We start from the raw sequence: 16,465 nt of genomic DNA on the forward strand, positions 1-16,465 counted from the left end.
GAGCCCCCTGTTGCTCACATGTTTTTGTTTTCACTGCATTCCCAGCATAAGGCGCTCGTAGATTCAGGCGCAGCTGGGAATTTTATTGACAGATCATTTGCCCATAGTTTAGGGATCCCCATTGTTCCTGTGGATTTGCCTTTCCCTGTGCATGCCCTAGATAGTCGACCATTAGGGTCAGGGCTAATTACGGAGGCCATCGCTCCACTGGGCATGGTTACGCAGGAGGGTCACAAGGATTATTGATTCTCCTGTGTTTCCTGTGGTGCTGGGCCTACCCTGGTTGGCCTGTCATGACCCCACTATTTCGTGGCAATAGAGGGCTCTCACAGGGTGGTCACAAAAGTGCTCGGGGAGGTGTTTAGGGGTTTCCGTTGGTGCTACTATGGTGGAAAGTCCAGACCAGGTCTCCACCGTGCGCATCCCCTCTGAATATGCTGATTTGGCTCCCGCCTTCTGTAAGAAGAAGGCGACTCAATTACCACCCCATCGACGGGGGGATTGTGTGCGATGAATCTCCTGGTAGACGCAGCACTTCCCAGGAGTCACGTGTATCCCCTGTCGCAAGAGGAGACGGCGGCTATGGAAACATATGTCTCCGAATCTCTGGGGCAGGGCTCCTCCACTTCACCTGCCTCTTCAAGTTTATTTTTTGTGAAGAAGGATGGAGGTCTGTTCCCGTGTATTGACTATCGAGGCATCAACCAAATCACTGTGAGGTACAGTTACCCGCTGCCTCTCATAGCAAGTGTGACAGAGTCATTGCATGGGGCGCGCTTTTTCACAAAATTAGATCTCAGGAGCGCTTACAACCTGGTGCGTATCCGGGAGGGGGACGAGTGGAAGACGGCATTTAGTACCACCTCAGGGCACTGTGAGTACCTCGTCATGCCGTACGGGTTGATGAATACTCCATCAGCCTTCCAATCCTTTGTAGACAAGATTTTACGGGACCTGCACGGGCAGGGTGTAGTGGTGTATATCGCCAACATTCTGATATACTCCGCTACACAGGCCGAGCATGTGTCCCTGGTGCGCAATGTGCTTGGTCGACTGTTGGAGCATGACCTGTACGTCAAGGCTGAGAAATGCCTGTTTTTTCAACAGTCCGTCTCCTTCCCAGGGTACTGCCTTTCCACTTCAGGGGTGGAAATGGAGAGTGACCGCATTTCAGCAGTGCCTAATTGACCGACTCCCACCACGATTTTTAGGATTTGCCAAATACTACCGGATAAAGGAAGTTTATCCGGGGTTTTGGTCAGGTAGCGGCTCCCATTACCTCACTGCTGAAGGGGGGACCGGTGCGTTTGCATTGGTCGGCTGGGGCGGACAGGGCTTTTGGTCACCTGAAGGCTCTGTTTACCTTGGCTCCGGTGCTGGCTCATCCGGATCCCTCTTTGGCGTTCATAGTGGAGGTGGACGCGTCCGAGGCTGGGATAGGAGCCGTGCTCTCTCAGCGCTCCGGTACGCCACCAAAGCTCCGCCCCTGTGCCTTCTTTTCGAAGAAGCTCAGCCTGGCGATGCGAAACTATGACGTGGGGGACCCTGGAGCTGTTGGCTGTCATCAAGGCCTTGAAGGTGTGGAGACATTGGCTTGAGGGGGCTAAACACCCTTTTCTCATCTGGACCGACCACCGCAATCTGGAGTACATCCTGGCGGCGTGGAGACTGAACCCTCGCCAGGCAAGGTGGGCCATGTTCTTTACCTGTGTTGTTTTCACCCTGTCCTACAGACCAGGTTCCCAGAACACTAAGGCAGACACACTGTCCCGGATGTATGACACAGAGGAGCGGCCCATGGATCCCACTCCCATACTCCCGGCCTCTTGCCTGGTGGCACCGGTGGTGTGGGAGCTGGACGCGGACATCGAGTAGGCGTTACGTATTGAGCCCACTCCCCCCCAATGTCCAGCTGGGTGTCTGTACGTCCCGTCTGCTGTCCGCGACCGTTTGATCTATTGGGCCCATACGTCACCCTCCTCTGGTCATCTGGGCATCGGTCGGACAGTGCGCTGTCTTAGTGGGAAGTACTGGTGATCCACTTTAGCTAAGGACGTGAGGGTTTATATCTCCTCCTGCTCGGTGTGCACCCAGTGCAAGGTCCCTAGGCACTCAGAGGGAAGTTACAACCCTTACCCGTTCCACAACGGCCGTGGTCGCCTCCCTTTGCCCGGTCTCCCTACAGACTGTGGAGGCCCTGTTTACACACGTCTTCCAGCACTACGGGGTGCTTGAAGACATAGATCTGATCGAGGTCCCCAGTTCACGTCAAAGGTCTGGAGGGCGTTCATGGAACGTCTGGGGGTCTCGGTCAGCCTTACCTCGGGATTCGAGGCGTCGGGCGAGGGACCTTCAGTACCTCGTGGAGTGGGAGGGGTACGGTCCGGAGGAGAGATGCTGGGAGCCGGTGGAGGACGTATTGGACCCCTCGATGCTGCGGGAGTTCCACCGTCTCTATCCGGATCACCTGGTGCGTAGATCTGGCACAGGACTTACCAGGCTGGGCAGACGCACCGGAGAGACAGTGCGCAGAGCCGGCGCAGGATATCCCGGGCCGAAGAGATGCACCGGAGACCAGGAGCGCTGAGCCGGCACAATCCGTCCTGGCTGAATGCCCACTCTAGCATGGCAGATGCGGGGAGCTGGCACAGAGCGCACCGGGCTGTGGATGCGTACCGGAGACACAGTACGTGTAACCGCAAAGCATGGTGCCTGAAGGGTCACATGCTCCTCAAAGCGACTGTCTTGCTCCAGACTCCAACCCCTCCAAACTCTTTCGTCCCTCTCCACTGCCAATCACTCCTCGCTCAAACGGTCCAATAATTCCTCCTCGGTCTCGAACTTACCCCTCAGCACCGACGCCCAGGTCATCTGTCCCCCCCAAGATGTTTTGTTGGGGCTGCCTCTCGGGTTTCCGTTGTGTCCTGTCCTCCTGACCACGCTGCTTGGTTCGTTTGTGGTGGGATCTTCTGTTACGTCCGTTGTTGGAATGAGACCAAGGTGCAGTGTGGTAAGCATACGTCTTTCTTTATTTTGATGAACACCCAAAAAACAACAAAAGATAAACGAACGTAAAGTTCTGCAGGATATACAGCAACTAATAAAATCAAGATCCCACAACTGAAGGTGGGAAAAAAGGCTGCCTAAGTATGATCCCCAATCAGAGACAACGATAAACACCTGCCTCTGATTGGGAACCATACCAGGCCAACAAAGAAATAGAAACCTAGATTTGCCCACCCAAGTCACACCCTGACCTAACCAAATAGAGAATAGAAAAAGGCTCTCTAAGGTCAGGGCGTGACAAGGTTAGAATAAAATAAACACTGGGGGAGAGAAGTTTACAACTCAGAACCATATAGTTCTTGATCAAATATTTCATTTTTTGTGTGTGCTGAGGAATTCCAAAATATTTTAATTCTTGCTGAAGCCTTTGTTAAAGCTGTTGCTTGGACAGTTTATAGGTGGAGAGGGGAGATGCATTGAGTTTCCGCAATTTTGAATGTTTATTAAGTAGTAATTATTGCTCACAGCAACATATTCCATGCAGTAGTCTACTTCTCTATGAACACGACATAGCCATCTGAATGATCTTTCTCACCACTCTTAAGTATTGCTGTGCAGATCAAGTCATTCATATGCTGTGCCTTCGTTTTCTATCCTTCTTCTAGGTCATCTGGGTTAAATAGTTAACAGTGAATGAACGGCTTGCATCGTCTTTCTATCAGAAGACACACGGACTACAGTCGCATAACGTGTCATTTTCAGCTATAGAGGTTACAGATTATTTCTATGATGTGTTCTGAAGTGTAGCTGCTGTTGTAACATAACTGATCTGATCCAGCATGAGTACCAGAGGACTACATCACATTGTTGGGTGTTTGGAAGGCCTGTTAGTTTCTGAACAGGCTCAGAGGACTCCATCACATTGTACTGTGTTTGGAAGGCCTGTTAGTTTCTGAACAGGCTCAGAGGACTCCATCACATTGTACTGTGTTTGGAAGGCCTGTTTGTTCCTGAACTGGCTCAGAGGACTCCATCACATTGTACTGTGTTTGGAAGGCCTGTTAGTTTCTGAACAGGCTCAGAGGACTCCATCACATTGTACTGTGTTTGGAAGGCCTGTTAGTTTCTGAACAGGCTCAGAGGACTACATCACATAATACTGTGTTTGGAAGGCCTGTTAGTTTCTGAACAGGCTCAGAGGACTCCATCACATAATACTTTGTTTGGAAGGCCTGTTAGTTTCTGAACAGGCTCAGAGGACTCCATCACATTGTAGGGTGTTTGGAAGGCCTGTTAGTTTCTGAACTGGCTCAGAGGACTCCATCACATTGTACTGTGTTTGGAAGGCCTGTTTGTTTCTGAACAGGCTCAGAGGACTACATCACATAATACTGTGTTTGGAAGGCCTGTTAGTTTCTGAACAGGCTCAGAGGACTCCATCACATTGTACTGTGTTTGGAAGGCCTGTTAGTTTCTGAACAGGCTCAGAGGACTCCATCACATTGTACTGTGTTTGGAAGGCCTGTTTGTTTCTGAACTGGCTCAGAGGACTCCATCACATTGTAGGGTGTTTGGAAGGCCTGTTTGTTTCTGAACAGGCTCAGAGGACTCCATCACATTGTAGGGTGTTTGGAAGGCCTGTTTGTTTCTGAACAGGCTCAGAGGTCTACATCACATAATACTGTGTTTGGAAGGCCTGTTAGTTTCTGAACTGGCTCAGAGGACTCCATCACATTATACTGTGTTCGGAAGGCCTGTTTGTTCCTGAACTGGCTCAGAGGACTCCATCACATTGTATTGTGTTTGGAAGGCCTGTTTGTTCCTGAACTGGCTCAGAGGACTCCATCACATTGTACTGTGTTTGGAAGGCCTGTTTGTTCCTGAACTGGCTCAGAGGACTCCATCACATTGTACTGTGTTTGGAAGGCCTGTTTGTTCCTGAACTGGCTCAGAGGACTCCATCACATTGTATTGTGTTTGGAAGGCCTGTTTGTTCCTGAACTGGCTCAGAGGACTCCATCACATTGTACTGTGTTTGGAAGGCCTGTTAGTTTCTGAACAGGCTCAGAGGACTCCATCACATTGTAGGGTGTTTGGAAGGCCTGTTTGTTTCTGAACAGGCTCAGAGGTCTACATCACATAATACTGTGTTTGGAAGGCCTGTTAGTTTCTGAACTGGCTCAGAGGACTCCATCACATTATACTGTGTTCGGAAGGCCTGTTTGTTCCTGAACTGGCTCAGAGGACTCCATCACATTGTATTGTGTTTGGAAGGCCTGTTTGTTCCTGAACTGGCTCAGAGGACTCCATCACATTGTACTGTGTTTGGAAGGCCTGTTTGTTCCTGAACTGGCTCAGAGGACTCCATCACATTGTACTGTGTTTGGAAGGCCTGTTTGTTCCTGAACTGGCTCAGAGGACTCCATCACATTGTATTGTGTTTGGAAGGCCTGTTTGTTCCTGAACTGGCTCAGAGGACTCCATCACATTGTACTGTGTTTGGAAGGCCTGTTAGTTTCTGAACAGGCTCAGAGGACTCCATCACATTGTAGGGTGTTTGGAAGGCCTGTTAGTTTCTGAACTGGCTCAGAGGACTCCATCACATTATTCTGTGTTCGGAAGGCCTGTTTGTTCCTGAACTGGCTCAGAGGACTCCATCACATTGTATTGTGTTTGGAAGGCCTGTTTGTTCCTGAACTGGCTCAGAGGACTCCATCACATTGTACTGTGTTTGGAAGGCCTGTTTGTTCCTGAACTGGCTCAGAGGACTCCATCACATTGTACTGTGTTTGGAAGGCCTGTTTGTTCCTGAACTGGCTCAGAGGACTCCATCACATTGTATTGTGTTTGGAAGGCCTGTTTGTTCCTGAACTGGCTCAGAGGACTCCATCACATTGTATTGTGTTTGGAAGGCCTGTTTGTTCCTGAACTGGCTCAGATGACAGATGACAACAGCACATAGTGGCTGTGTGGCACCCTATTCCCTATTTAGTGCACTACTTTTGACCAAGTCATGCACTATATAGAGAATGTGGTATCATTTGGCACGCATCCTAAATAAGTAGGATGAAACTGGAAGAAAAAAGTTATTAATATGTTGATATAAAAGAAACACTGGTCCACTTCACAAGGTCGCAACTTTCCTCAAATTCCCTGGTTTTCTAGAAAACCCATTTGGAAAATTTCCAGAATCAGGAGGGAATAGGAAATACTTTTGGAAACGTTACCCGATTTTTTGCAACCCTAACAAAGGCTTGACTTTGTGTGATTTGACTTGAACTAGTTAATTCACAAGTAAAAGATGGAGTGCTCTCCACTTGGGCCACTTATCAAAGGCAACTATAGACTTCTGTCCAGACGACATGCTTAGTTTCATACACCGCAGCCGATTTGGACTTGACAGGACAGCCCTGTTCCAACGTATGAAATGTACTACTGCCACTTTTGTCTACATAGCTCATAAAGTGCAACCACACATGCAAGGACAATGAGACCCGTTGTGAAAAGTAAGATGTTCGTAGAGGCCTCTGCCAATAGAAACAACAGTTGAGAGAAAAACAGTAGAAGGTTGTAAAAAGACATTCCCTCCCTCCGTGGTAAATCCATCCTTTCCTTGCTTCTCATGGTTTGTGTCAAAGGGCTGTTCAACAAACAATAACATGGTGATAAGGAGTTATATACTTGACCTGCTGCTCTTTCCCCTTTGAAAAATAAAGTCAGATTAGCATGTTTTGATACTAGTAAGCATCCAAAATGGCACCCTATTCCCTATGTAGTGTAGTACTTTTGACCCGAGCCCATAGGGAAACAGGGTGCCATTTGGGACACAGAGAGTATAATCAAGTCATTGTTAATGTGATAAACTGCTTGAAGGAAGCTCAATAAGACTATGCTGCGTTCACTATGAGGGAAACTTCTAGTGACGTAAACCTATAGGTCTACAGTACTGTACATTATATACAATGGGTTTTATAAAGGTACTTAATGGACGTTCAACATAGTATGCTTTGACAAGTTTAGAGTTGAGAAATGGCATTTTCAGTCCCCTCAGACATTCAAGCAGTGTGAGCATATTCAGATATTCTATAGAGAAAACCAGAGGTTGTAAAAATACAGATATACCTACTTTTGGGCTGAAGCTCCATTATAACTTCACTACCTTGACATTGGTGTCTGTGTAAAAACAGGATGTGGTAGGTGAGCTCTCACCTAGATGAGCATGTTTAATCTGGGCAAGAGATGGATGTGGTCACTAACTTTATATTATATGAGCTACTGACTTACTGGACCTGCTATTACACAAGGCTTTCGCTCTGACTGAGGGCACCATTCTGGAATAATACTGTTGACTTGAACTACCGGTTCATGTTTGATTGACTGATTAAGTTTATTAGATAATTAAAAGTAGAAGGCCGCTCAAGGAGGCAACATTACACATGGAGACAACATTACACATGGAGACAACATTACACATGGAGACAACATTACACATGGAGACAACATTACACATGGAGACAACATTACACATGGAGACAACATTATAAACGTAAAAGACTATTAAGGATAAAACACAATAAAGACTGTTCGCTTTCTAAACTACACCTTTTGAACCATTATCCAGTTGTCATGACGCCCAGGCTCGTAATCACTCACACCCCACTGTTACCATGTCTCTGACAGGGATTCAAACCTGGGTCTCCTGCTCTCTGCAAGTCTGTGTTAGCACGCTGAGCTAAAGCCTTTAGCTCGGGGAGCCAACAGATATATTTTCAGGCAAGGTTATTACTCATAACATAAGCGTGGTTCCGAACCTCTGTTATACTTGCACTGTTAAAGAGAGGGATCTCTTTCCTCCCCTTTATCGCCATGCTCCACTCCTCTCATCTAAAATAAAATGAAAACGCTCTGATTTATTCTCCCCCAAAACCTTCCTTCTCTGGTCGTCTGGCGTTCCCCACCACAGCTGTGGAGTCCCCCTGGGCCCATAAATCTGAGCCCCTAAATCCTTACCTGGACCCAGTTCAGAAAGCATTCTCACTTCAGGAAGCTGGGGGGCGATCCGATCCCTAAGCTAGCCTTCAACCATATCGTACTGATATATAAAAAAAATATATCCCCTTGTTTTTCATGCAACAGAACAGACAGAATGTCTTCCAGTCCAAAGTAGACAAAGCTGCTAAATGCGTTGGTTTCGTTCTTCCTTATCTGTGCATTATGCTATTTGTTGTTGTAGCTGATCAGGTTAATGATGGGCTGGCCCGTATGGAGCAGAAACATCCAGGTCTTATTGCTCTCTGTCTCTGTCTCTGTCTCTGTCTCTCTCTCTCTCTCTCTCTGCCTCATGATTCTCAATGTTCTGTGTGTGGAGGAGCTGGATGGGAGGGAGGGGTAATGACGGCCCTCTGTTTATTTGTCTGGTTTTATTGCTCAGCCAGAGCATGGCAAGGACGCTGTCAGTCAAACGTTATTGCTGCTCAGCGGCTCTGCAGTGGATCATCCACAGACAGTGAAATAGTGGAAGTGGTTATGGGACTCTGCTCACCTGTTATTGAAAAGTCAGAGATTGGAAATTGGCCATGGATTTTCTATTGATTGGATCCCCCCAAAAATAATGTTTTTTTTTTTTTTTTTTTGCCGTGAATCAATCTGTGTGAAACTGCATCGTGTGTACAGCAACAAGCCCGCTCTCACATCTGGTCATCAGTTCTCACAGGATAGACTTAGTGATACCAGACCTGCTGTTATCGGAGCACTGGGAAGAGGCCTGTTGCAGTCATTCACACTTACTTATTCTAAGTAAGTCATGACATAGGCTCCACTTCAGTGGCCGTAACAGTGGCTTGCAGAAAACTTCTCAACCCTGCTGTCTCCTCATTCTCCTCCCGTTGTCCTTCCTCAACACTTCTCAACCCTGCTGTCTCCTCATTCTCCTCCCGTCGTCCTTCCTCAACACTTCTCAATCCTGCTGTCTCCTCATTCTCCTCCCCTGTCATCCTTCCTCAACACTTCTCAACCCTGCTGTCTCCTCATTCTCCTCCAGTCGTCCTTCCTCAACACTTCTCAACCCTGCTGTCTCCTCATTCTCCTCCCCTTGCATTTCATCCTTCCTCAACACTTCTCAACCCTGCTGTCTCCTCATTCTCTTCCCCTGTCATCCTTCCTCAACACTTCTCAACCCTGCTGTTTCCTCATTCTCCTCCCCTGTCATCCTTCCTCAACACTTCTCAATCCTGCTGTCTCCTCATTCTCCTCCCGTCGTCCTTCCTCAACACTTCTCAACCCTGCTGTCTCCTCATTCTCCTCCCCTGTCATCCTTCCTCAACACTTCTCAACCCTGCTGTCTCCTCATTCTCCTCCCCTGTCATCCTTCCTCAACACTTCTCAACCCTGCTGTCTCCTCATTCTCCTCCCCTTCCATTTCATCCTTCCTCAACACTTCTCAACCCTGCCGTCTCTTCATTCTCCTCCCCTGTCATCCTTCCTCAACACTTCTCAACCCTGATGTCTCCTCATTCTCCTCCCCTGTCATCCTTCCTCAACACTTCTCAACCCTGCTGTCTCCTCATTCTCCTCCCCTGTCATCCTTCCTCAACACTTCTCAACCCTGCTGTCTCCTCATTCTCCTCCCCTTCCATTTCATCCTTCCTCAACACTTCTCAACCCTGCCGTCTCTTCATTCTCCTCCCCTGTCATCCTTCCTCAACACTTCTCAACCCTGATGTCTCCTCATTCTGCTCCCCTGTCATCCTTGCTCAACACTTCTCAACCCTGCTGTCTCCTCATTCTCCTCCAGTCGTCCTTCCTCAACACTTCTCAACCCTGCTGTCTCCTCATTCTCCTCCCCTTCCATTTCATCCTTCCTCAACACTTCTCAACCCTGCCGTCTCTTCATTCTCCTCCCCTGTCATCCTTCCTCAGCACTTCTCAACCCTGATGTCTCCTCATTCTCCTCCCCTGTCATCCTTCCTCAACACTTCTCAACCCTGCTGTCTCCTCATTCTCCTCCAGTCGTCCTTCCTCAACACTTCTCAACCCTGCTGTCTCCTCATTCTCCTCCCATTGTCCTTCCTCAACACTTCTCAACCCTGCTGTCTCTTCATTCTCCTCCCGTCGTCCTTCCTCAACACTTCTCAACCCTGCTGTCTCCTCATTCTCCTCCCGTCGTCCTTCCTCAACACTTCTCAACCCTGCTGTCTCCTCATTCTCCTCCCCTGTCATCCTTCCTCAACACTTCTCAACCCTGCCGTCTCTTCATTCTCCTCCCCTGTCATCCTTCCTCAACACTTCTCAACCCTGATGTCTCCTCATTCTGCTCCCCTGTCATCCTTGCTCAACACTTCTCAACCCTGCTGTCTCCTCATTCTCCTCCAGTCGTCCTTCCTCAACACTTCTCAACCCTGCTGTCTCCTCATTCTCCTCCCCTTCCATTTCATCCTTCCTCAACACTTCTCAACCCTGCCGTCTCCTCATTCTCCTCCCCTGTCATCCTTCCTCAGCACTTCTCAACCCCGATGTCTCCTCATTCTCCTCCCCTGTCATCCTTCCTCAACACTTCTCAACCCTGCTGTCTCCTCATTCTCCTCCAGTCGTCCTTCCTCAACACTTCTCAACCCTGCTGTCTCCTCATTCTCCTCCCATTGTCCTTCCTCAACACTTCTCAACCCTGCTGTCTCTTCATTCTCCTCCCGTCGTCCTTCCTCAACACTTCTCAACCCTGCTGTCTCCTCATTCTCCTCCCGTCGTCCTTCCTCAACACTTCTCAACCCTGCTGTCTCCTCATTCTCCTCCCCTGTCATCCTTCCTCAACACTTCTCAACCCTGCTGTCTCTTCATTCTCCTCCCGTCGTCCTTCCTCAACACTTCTCAACCCTGCTGTCTCCTCATTCTCCTCCCGTCATCCTTCCTCAACACTTCTCAACCCTGCTGTCTCCTCATTCTCCTGCTGTCGTCCTTCCTCAACACTTCTCAACCCTGCTGTCTCCTCATTCTCCTCCCGTTCTCCTTCCTCAACACTTCTCAACCCTGCTGTCTCCTCATTCTCCTCCCCTTCCATTTCATCCTTCCTCAACACTTCTCAACCCTGCCGTCTCTTCATTCTCCTCCCCTGTCATCCTTCCTCAGCACTTCTCAACCCAGATGTCTCCTCATTCTCCTCCCCTGTCATCCTTCCTCAACACTTCTCAACCCTGCTGTCTCCTCATTCTCCTCCCCTGTCATCCTTCCTCAACACTTCTCAACCCTGCTGTCTCTTCATTCTCCTCCCGTCGTCCTTCCTCAACACTTCTCAACCCTGCTGTCTCCTCATTCTCCTCCCGTCATCCTTCCTCAACACTTCTTAACCCTGCTGTCTCCTCATTCTCCTGCCGTCGTCCTTCCTCAACACTTCTCAACCCTGCTGTCTCCTCATTCTCCTCCCGTCGTCCTTCCTCAACACTTCTCAACCCTGCTGTCTCCTCATTCTCCTCCCCTTCCATTTCATCCTTCCTCAACACTTCTCAACCCTGCCGTCTCTTCATTCTCTTCCCCTGTCATCCTTCCTCAGCACTTCTCAACCCTGATGTCTCCTCATTCTCCTCCCCTGTCATCCTTCCTCAACACTTCTCAACCCTGCTGTCTCGTCATTCTCCTCCAGTCGTCCTTCCTCAACACTTCTCAACCCTGCTGTCTCCTCATTCTCCTCCCATTGTCCTTCCTCAACACTTCTCAACCCTGATGTCTCTTCATTCTCCTCCCCTGTCATCCTTCCTCAACACTTCTCAACCCTGCTGTCTCCTCATTCTCCTCCAGTCGTCCTTCCTCAACACTTCTCAACCCTGCTGTCTCCTCATTCTCCTCCCATTGTCCTTCCTCAACACTTCTCAACCCTGCTGTCTCTTCATTCTCCTCCCGTCGTCCTTCCTCAACACTTCTCAACCCTGCTGTCTCCTCATTCTCCTCCCGTCGTCCTTCCTCAACACTTCTCAACCCTGCTGTCTCCTCATTCTCCTCCCCTGTCATCCTTCCTCAACACTTCTCAACCCTGCTGTCTCTTCATTCTCCTCCCGTCGTCCTTCCTCAACACTTCTCAACCCTGCTGTCACCTCATTCTCCTCCCGTCATCCTTCCTCAACACTTCTCAATCCTGCTGTCTCCTCATTCTCCTCCCGTCGTCCTTCCTCAACACTTCTCAACCCTGCTGTCTCCTCATTCTCCTCCCCTTCCATTTCATCCTTCCTCAACACTTCTCAACCCTGCCGTCTCTTCATTCTCCTCCCCTGTCATCCTTCCTCAACACTTCTCAACCCTGATGTCTCCTCATTCTCCTCCCCTGTCATCCTTCCTCAACACTTCTCAACCCTGCTGTCTCCTCATTCTCCTCCCCTGTCATCCTTGCTCAACACTTCTCAACCCTGCTGTCTCCTCATTCTCCTCCAGTCGTCCTTCCTCAACACTTCTCAACCCTGCTGTCTCCTCATTCTCCTCCCCTTCCATTTCATCCTTCCTCAACACTTCTCAACCCTGCCGTCTCTTCATTCTCCTCCCCTGTCATCCTTCCTCAGCACTTCTCAACCCTGATGTCTCCTCATTCTCCTCCCCTGTCATCCTTCCTCAACACTTCTCAACCCTGCTGTCTCCTCATTCTCCTCCCGTTCTCCTTCCTCAACACTTCTCAACCCTGCTGTCTCTTCATTCTCCTCCCGTCGTCCTTCCTCAACACTTCTCAACCCTGCTGTCTCCTCATTCTCCTCCCGTCGTCCTTCCTCAACACTTCTCAACCCTGCTGTCTCCTCATTCTCCTCCCCTGTCATCCTTCCTCAACACTTCTCAACCCTGCTGTCTCCTCATTCTCCTGCCGTCGTCCTTCCTCAACACTTCTCAACCCTGCTGTCTCTGTTTTGCTTTAAGATATTCTGACTTATTTCAAGCCTTTTTTAAGTTAAAATAAGGAAAAATCTGCCAGTGCACTAAGATCATTTGTTTTGTTAAGACATATTATTAAATATCTTGAAATAGGATCATTTATCATACCCCACTTGTATCAAGCCCTTTCTTGGGTTAAAATAAGCAAAATGATCTGCCAGTGTACTAAAATAATTTACATTAGATGTCAAGCCAATGCACACTGTAAAGCCCATGGAGAATAAGAGCACCCAGCTGCCCACTGCACTGAGGCTAGAAAACACTGTCAACACCGATAAATCCACTATAATTGAGAATTTCAATAAGCATTTTTCTACGCTTTTTCATTTTTCTATGCTTTCCACCTGGCTACCCCTGCCCCAGTCAACAGCCCTGACCATCCTACCGATTCTCGACTTCGGCGATGTCATTCACAAAATAGCCTCCAACACTCTACTCAACAATTTGGATACACAGTGCCATCTGTTTTGTCACCGAAGCCCCATATACTACCCACCACTGCGAACTGTACGCTCTCGTTGGCTGGCCCTCGCTTCATACTCGTCGCCAGACCCACTGGCTCCAGGTCATCTACAAGTCTTTGCTAGGTAAAGCCCCGCCTTATCTCAGCTCACTGGTCACCATAGCAGCACCCACCCGTAGCAAGCGCTCCAGCAGGTATATCTCACTGGTCACCATAGCAACACCCACCCACCCGTAGCAAGCGCTCCAGCAGGTATATCTCACTGGTCACCCCCAAAGCCAATTCTTCCTTTGGCTGCCTTTCCTTCCAGTTCTCTGCTGCCAATGACTGGAAAGAACTGTAAAAAACACTGAAGCTGGAGGCTCATATCTCCCTCACTAGCTTTAAGCACCAGCTGTCAGAGCAGCTCACAGATCACTGCACCTGTACATAGCCCATCTGTAAATAGCCCACCCTACTACCTCATCCCCATACTGTATTTATTTATCTTGCTCCTTTGCACCCCAGTATCTCTACTTGCAACTTCATTTTCTGCACATTCTACCATTCCAGTGTTTAATTGCTATATTGTAATTACTTCACCACCATGGTCTATTTATTGCCTTTACCTCCCTTATCCTACCTCATTTGCACATGCTGTATATTAACTTTTTTTCTACTGTATTATTGACTGTATGTTTGTTTTACTCCATGTGTAACTCTGTGTTGTTGTATGTGTTGAACTGCGTTGCTTTATCTTGGCCAGGTTGCAATTCTAAATGAGAACTTGTTCTCAACTAGCCTACCTGGTTAAATAAAGCTGAAAAAAATCAAATTAAAATTAAAATTAAAAGAGATGTTTAGGTAAAATCAACATATTTTGCAGTGAAGGCCAACATCCAACAAGCAGCAGTCTCTGGCTGGAGAAACACAAGCCTATATAACTCATTCTAACAGTTCTCTTTAGTGTCACCTGAAAGTCAAGAGGATTATGATGCATGCATAGGCTGATCGTATCACTTCAGCAAGTTATAGGTTCATCAATCTAATTCAAAAAGATTGAGGGGAGGGTGAAATAGGGGTTATAATATTGAAGTAGTAGCCAATACTACAGTACGGTAACTGCTATTTCAGTTGGACAGACAGTTCTGTGGTGGTGCTTGCCTCACATCTGAGCTTGGTAATAGGAGCCCGCCAAGCACATACCAATAATAAACTGACCACAGCAGCCTCTAGTAATGGAGGCTGGCATCCTTCATGAAAGGACAACAATGAAACAGTACATGTGTCTGTATTTTGGCATTAGACAAGCCTCCCTGAGCAGGCACATACCTGGACTGTTGAGTAACGGTCATAAAGAAGGGTCATTTTTCTGTTCAAGAATGAGGAAGTATGAATTATGGTATTTGGAGATTAAAACAGCAATTAAGGGATTCACTATCAAAACATTATGGCATGTGGGCTCTATATACATGTCACTAAGACGAGGGTAGACCAAACAAAACACATGAGCTCAGGGCAACAGGGCTGTAACACAGAGACTGATGTCAGGGTGGGCCACCATTGGAAGTTACATGTTATATGCTCAGATTAGCTGATTTACTAACTGGCAGGGGTCAGTGAGATGAGACAAAAAGAGAGGTGAACTCATATATCGCAAGTGTTGAGTAGACTGGAGAGAAATCAAAATCAAAGTTAGCAGCTGTTAAAACACAAAACTATTTCACCATGGTTAATAAGAGAAAGCCCACTAAGGTTGTAAAATAACATGTCATAAAAGTGTTTAAGTTGTCGTCCGTGTGCTTGGAGCTGTATGCAGGGCTGGTTGGATGGAGCCACTCTGGGATTGTAGATAAGATGACTTCTAGCCAAAGAGGGACATATTCAAATATCAGTTTGTTATAGGCAATTATTATTTTTTTTTTAAAGATTTCCAAATATAGTTATCAAATATGGTATATGATGAGCAAAATCAACATCATGCTTCCAGACTACTTTGGTGAGTCTATTTTGGTGAGTCTATTTTGGTGAGTCTATTTTGGCGAGTTCAGTATTTTGGTGAGTCTATTTTGGCGAGTTCTCTATTTTGGAGAGTTCACTATTTTGGAGAGTTCACTATTTAGCTGAGTCTATTTTGGTGAGTTCACAATTTTGTTGAGTCTGTTTTGGTGAGATCACTATTTTGTTGAGTCTGTTTTGGTGAGATCACTATTTTGTTGAGTCTGTTTTGGTGAGATCACTATTTTGATGAAGTTAGCCCATCACTTTGAGACACACCTGTGCTCTCATGCATTAGTTAATATGAGATGTGTTGTTTCACCAAGCCATGCCAGTGCAAAGGTACTTTTAGCCTCTGGCTGCTTGTAATTCATTATTGGGCCTGCTGAAAGGGTTGAACTGACTCTGACCCATCTATTTTGGGAGATTTGGCAATGAAATCAAAGTAAAACAGAGTAATACTACTACTACAGACCCTGAACGGGATTTTGAAGCAGGAGAATTGTTGAAGTTTACTTCAAGCTGTGATCCATTTGGACGTTATGTGTAATTTATTTCTCCCCATTCATTAAGTCCTGCTCCTGCCACCTGAAATTCTAGAGATGGCTTTCAGGTTCGCAGGTTTTGACGGTTCGTTTTAAGGTTAATTCTCTTACCACCTGTGCTGAGTCGTTCTAGAGCTTTACCACTGTTCTCTGTCTTCAAACTACATACTACAACAGTAGTTCTGGCCCTGACCAGAGATAATTAAAATGGCAGCCTATAGTCAACATAATAAATGATTGAAAACATTCAAATGAGTCATAATGTGTTTAGAATGCTCAATAGCTGTTTCACAGTGATTTAACAAGACAAGAGAAAGAGTTGACTATGGGTCACCCAGGATGAAGGGTATTATAATAGAGAGCCATTTGGGAGGCAACCCATTACAGTGATACTGCTTCTGCTCGGTTATGTCCCTGTGTGAACAGTGTGTTATAGATGACCTACAGAGGGGATGGACATGGACATGCTACAACAACAGCCGCTACACTGAGTCTACAAAACATTAAGAACCCCTGCTCTTTCCATGACGTAGACTGACCATGTGAATCCAGGTGAAAGCTATGATCCCTTATT

Source organism: Oncorhynchus mykiss, chromosome 2 (assembly GCF_057628025.1).
Source record: "Oncorhynchus mykiss isolate SJ-2025 chromosome 2, ASM5762802v1, whole genome shotgun sequence".
Taxonomy (NCBI): Eukaryota; Metazoa; Chordata; class Actinopteri; order Salmoniformes; family Salmonidae; genus Oncorhynchus; species Oncorhynchus mykiss.